We start from the raw sequence: 5,961 nt of genomic DNA on the forward strand, positions 1-5,961 counted from the left end.
AGCCAAATTGGTCATCTTAGCCAACTATCCATCTCTAAGGAAATCAGAGACAATATTATGTTATGTTGCCCTAAAACTAGTGTATATCACTACAATGGCAACAACATTGAATTAGGTACAGAATGTAGGACGCACTACAGAGTGTGTTCACTGACTATCATTGATACATTCTGATATCATTAGAAGCATGTCAGACAGACCAGTGAAAAATACTGTACAAAAGTATTTTTTAATAAACTGGTCAAAGCTTGTTTTAAAAAAAGAAAGAAAAAGAACAATCTTGAGATGTTATAATTAAAACTATGGGAATGAATAAAACATCAAGGGATAAGAGAGTGTGTGTTGAGAGAAAAGGTTAAGAACAGAGCCTTGGGGAACAATCACATTTAAGATATGAGAAAATGAAAATGTACCAGTGGAGGAAGCCAAAAAGACTCAATGACACAAGGAGAGAGAACAATATACAACAGTGTTTGTGAGGAAGGCAAAGGAGAAAGTATTAAGGTGGAGGGGTTTGTCAGTTATGTCAAATATAGTGTAAAGCTCAAGAAAGATGAGGACTGAAAAAAATATTATTGGTTCCCCCCCCCCCCCAATCTATTGTCTTAGTGATGTTGAAGAGGCGCTATAAAAAGTCTCTCTTGTGTGTTTCATCAACTTCCTTGAAATGCTGTCGAGTTTAGCCCTTTCCCTAGATCAAGGCAGGTTATACAGAGATGACTTAATCTACTCTTGGAACATAGCTATTGCCCTGGCCACACTATTTTATGTACCTTTTATAGGCAAATCTCAAAGTCAATAAGGCAGCAATTTGGGGAACTGACATGTTTTATTAGGTCAGCCCAGGATCTTATTGATATAAGTTATGTGCCATCTGAAACATTTATGCAGGTCAGTTGGTGTTTATAGCAGTCATAATGTTGCTGCTCCAGCATGGACTGTGGAACAAAATGGTAAAGGCCATTCTACAAATGTAAGGGAAACTTTAGATAATGAGTTTGTCAGCTTCTGAATCTTTTTTTGTTATTACCACTCTTTTTATTTGTGGATATCATCTTTCCTTAACAACCTCAAGAGATATTGGACAAACCAACTTTTATTCATCTAAACTCCTCTTTAAAGACATAAAGACAATAGGAAGATTTAAGACAATAGGAAAAAGGGAGAGAGGGAGAGAGAGAGAGAGAGAGAGAGAGAGAGAGAGAGAGAGAGAGAGAGAGAGAGAGAGAGAGAGAGAGAGAGAGAAAGAGAGAGAGAGAGAGAGAGAGAGAGAAAGAGAGAGAGAGACAGACAGACAGACAGACAGATAGGCACATAGGAGTTGCCCATTTTCAGTTTTGTGTTTGCATTTTTCCTAGTGAATTAAACTTTTCCCACTTGGGAAATTGTGATGCTGAGGCACAAATTTCATAAAGCAGTCCTTTGTTTTAATGAGAATTTTTAAGTCTTTAAAAGTTATTTCTCATTACAATGTTATTCTTTTATAAATTATTCTCCTGGTTCTATTTATCTCACTCCATAAAGGCTCATATAGGTGTTCCCAGGTTTTTTTTTTAAATCATCTATTTTGTCATTTCTTATAGAACAGTACTATTGATATACTTTAATATAATTTGTGCTTGAATCACTGGATAACAATCCCCCCAACTTCTTAATTTCTAGTTCTTTGCCATTGCAAAAAGAGCTGCTATAAATATTTTTGTACTTATGTGAATTTTTTCCTTTTTCTTTGACCTCCTTGGTGTATAGACTTAGTAAAAGTGTTAATGGACTAAAGGATGTAGTGGTGCTGTTGTTGAAAAGTTGTTTTTCAGTTGTATCCAACTCTTAATGACCTCATTTGGAATTTTCTTGTCAAAAAAAGGTGGTACAGTGGATAAAGTGCTGGACTTGGAATCAGGAATGGTTTGCCATTTCCTTTCCCAGTTCATTTTACAGATTAAGACATTGAGGCAAACAGGATTAAGTGGCTGGGATCATACAGCTGGGAAGAGTCTGAGGCCAGATATGAACTTATGAAGTTGAATCTTCCTGATCCAAGCCTGGTACTCTATCCACAGTATCATATTGCTAATCCTAAAAAGGTATTTACAGGTTAGTAATTCTGGAGAAATAGTTTCAATTGCTCTTCAGAATGACTAGATCAATTCACAGCTCTTCTAATAGAATATTATAATGCTTGTTACAATATTACTCTTGCAATATTTTCCCTTTTTTTGGGGGTCAATGTTGCCAATTTGATATGGGTTGAAATAGAGCCTTAGAATTTCTTTACTTTACATTTCTCTAATTATGAGTGATTTTGGAATAGTTTTTAAATATGATTGTCAGATTACATTCCTTTTCAAAACTGCCCTATTCACATCATTTGATCATTTATCAGTTGAAGAGTAGTGACCCATTTATTATTAGCAAATTCAATATAATTACTATATTCAATATTCAACACACACACATATTTATAGATGACTAACATTTCAAAGTATAAGAAACTTTGAAGGACATCTAGATCAGCTCCCTCATTTTCCAGGTGAGGAAAATGAGACCTAGGGAGGTTAAATCAGTTACCCATGATCATTTGAGTAGTAAGTGTCAGAGGTGAATCATAGAAAAGATCTCAGAAACACCTAATTCATCCTGTATAAGATAAGAAATTCTCCTACACTATTCCTTTTTTTAAATTTTCTTTTTTTTTCTTTTTAGTTTTTTTTCCCTTATCTAGAGCCTTAAATGAATTGATGCTGAGTGATACACTATTCCTGACAAATGGAAATTCAGTTTCTTCCAAAATAATGAGGAATAATGTGCTACTTCTCTAGCCCATTGTTAAGTTTTTTCATACATTATCTGCCTCTATATAAACATTCCATATATTATCTGTCTCTATGCAAATACTTGGCCCTTGGTCATAGAATTGTAGAAATAGAAGGAAGGGACTAAGAGGCTCAGAGACCATCTAGTCCAATGCTCTAATTTTACAAATTAGTTATAGTTATTCATTTAACAAACAAGTAAAACAAGTTCTAATCCTTTTTCCATATGGAAGTTCTTTAAATACTTGAGTCATCCATGCTATTTCCCTGAAATAATCTCATCTCCCAATATTCCCACCATTCCATTTAGCCCTTTTGAATTGATCAATATTCATTTTAAAATGTGACATTCAGAACTCAATTCAATAACCCAGAAATAGTGTGAAAAAAGCAAGGCATAATGGAACTTGACTTAATACAAACTAAATTAAATTAGCATTTTTTCGTTGCTATGTCACACTATTAACGCATATTGATGTTGTAGTCTACTACAGTTCTCAGATCATTCTCACAGAAACTGATATTTTCTATTTATACCAACTAGTACTGTACTCTACAGGTTACTTTTTGAAATAAAATATATTGTTTTCCATTTGGTCCTATGTAACCAAGATGAGACTTCCTATGTAATTAACTAGGTTTTTAAAAATCTCAATGCTAAACCCACATTACCAAAATAGTGATCCTGAAGGGTAAATCTAAGGATATCATCATGATACAGTGTTGAGCAATAATTCTTAAGGTGTTCTTAGTGACAAACATTCCTAATTCTCATCCCTTAATCTTGTTATCTTGTTATGTCTTGTTATCTTATTATTCTCTCATTGATAACAAAGGCAACAAATGTTTGCCCTTTTGTGATATAAAATTTTGTCATAAATATTTAGTGTTAAGCCTATTCCCCAATTTATTAAAATTGAAAAATATGGTTTATTTCTTATGCTTTTTATTCTCTTTCAATATAAATTCAGGCTTAAAGGCCTAGACAGACATTAAAATTATTATCCATTGCATTTATTAAAAGTAACCAATAATACAGGGCAGCTAGGTGGTACAGTGGATAAAGTGCTGGACTTGGAATCAGGAAATTTAGCTTCATGGTTCAATTCTGGCCTTAGGCACTTATTAGCTATATGGGCTGAGAAAGTCAATTAATTCTGTTTGCCTCAATTACTCATCTGTAAAATGAGCTGGAAAAGAAAATGGTATACCCTGCCAGTCTCTTTGCCAAAAAAAAACCCATATGGGGTCATTGAAAGTCAGATCCAAATAAAATGACTTAACAACAATCCAGTAATACAGAAACATTGAAGTATATGCAGATGTGTCAACTACAAGAAAAATCATAGCCATAATCTCTCATAAACAATAACAACTATTGATTCATCCAAAACAGTAGAATTATAGCCCCAACAATTCAATTCTCTCAAGGTGGCACATAATGTCTCTCAGGAAGCAATACAGAACTATGCCCAAAGGGCTATTAAACTGTGCGTACCCTTTGATCCAGCTGTGTCTCTACTGGGGTTATGTCCCAAAGAGATCTTAAAGGAGGGAAAGGGACCTGTATGTGCAAGAATGTTTGTGACAGCCCTTATTGTAATGGCTGGAACCTGGAAACTGAGTGGATGCCCATCAATTGGAAAATGGCTGAATAAATTGTGGTATATGAATATTATGGAATATTATTGTTCTGTAAGAAATGACCAGCAGGATGATTTCAGAGAGGCCTGGAGAGACTTACATCAACTGATGCTGAGTGAAATGAGCAGGACCAGGAGATCATTGTACATGGTAACAACAAGATTATTCAATGATTAAGTCTATAACAGATGTGGCTCTTCTCAACAATGAGATGATTCAGGCCAGTACCAATGGTCTTGTGATGGAGAGAGAGGACTGAAGGTGTGGATCACAATATAGTAATTTTACTTTTGTTGTTGTTGTTTATTTGTTTTTTGTTTTCTTTCTCATCTTTTCCCTTTTTGATCTGATTTTTTCTTTTGCATCATGATAATTGGGGAAATATGTATAGAAAAAGAAGTAACAAAAATTACAATTTAACATATAGTGGATTAATTGCTATCTAAGGGAGGAAGTGAGGGGAAAGGAGGAAAAAATTTGGAACACAAGGTTTTGCAAGGGTGAATGTTGAAAACTATGCATATATTTTGAAAATAAAAATCTTTAATTAAAAAAAAGAAAAGAAAGAAAAAGAAAAAAAATCTCTCAGGAGCTATGAGCATATCTTCCATAGAATTTCTTTTCCACAGAATGAGAATTAAACTTAGTTGTTTCAAAATGTCTCTAAACTATCTTAAAGATAGCATTTACTGTCCCAAGACTATTATTATTATTCCAAGGCCAAAAATCTCTTTGAGAGGGTTTAACTTCTAAAACCTGGGTCTAATTTCCCCAAAGACAAAAATCTTTCAGTCCTTGTACATCAAATCTACATTAAAATTATAGGCAACAAATAAGCCACAATGCAAAATATCAGTTGATAGGATGTTTCAGTTACTAAAGTTATATATAGGACAAAATATAAGAACACATCACAGTGGTTCAAGTTTAAATTCTGGGAAGGGAAGGCATATCTCTTGCATTCCTCCCTCTGCCCTTACAGAAGATGAGCTTCCCCTCATTTTTAGAGAAGGTTTGAGTATTGTACATAGCATCTTCTTCATTTTCTGAGTTATCTGTTTAAAAAAAATTAATTAAAACTGGTTGTCTGTCTCTTTTCATTATCCGTCTAACTAATTGTCTGTCATTACTTTCTTATTCTAACACTACTATGCACAATAACTAGTTTCTATGAATTGTTTCAGTAGAGCTCTGATCAATCTCTGGAGATGATTCTATAAACTGGAAAGTTGCCCAGGCAATCAACAATTTGAGAGAATGTAGATTTCAATCTAAGTAGTAATTTCTGAGTTCCTTGAACTTGCAAGTTTTTTTCAGATACATAATTGTCAACTTACTACAATTCTTGAAAATTAAATTGGGCACCCTACCTTTGTTTACCTGCAAATATCTGTACTTAATTTTAGCTTTCTGAGGGTAAGGGTGGAAAAAAGGGAAAAAAAAAAGAATAAAGTAAAAAGTATACAGCAGAGAACAAACAAAAACCTACAAGGAAACAAAGAAA

The sequence above is a fragment of the Sminthopsis crassicaudata genome, chromosome 1, assembly GCF_048593235.1.
Source record: "Sminthopsis crassicaudata isolate SCR6 chromosome 1, ASM4859323v1, whole genome shotgun sequence".
Taxonomy (NCBI): Eukaryota; Metazoa; Chordata; class Mammalia; order Dasyuromorphia; family Dasyuridae; genus Sminthopsis; species Sminthopsis crassicaudata.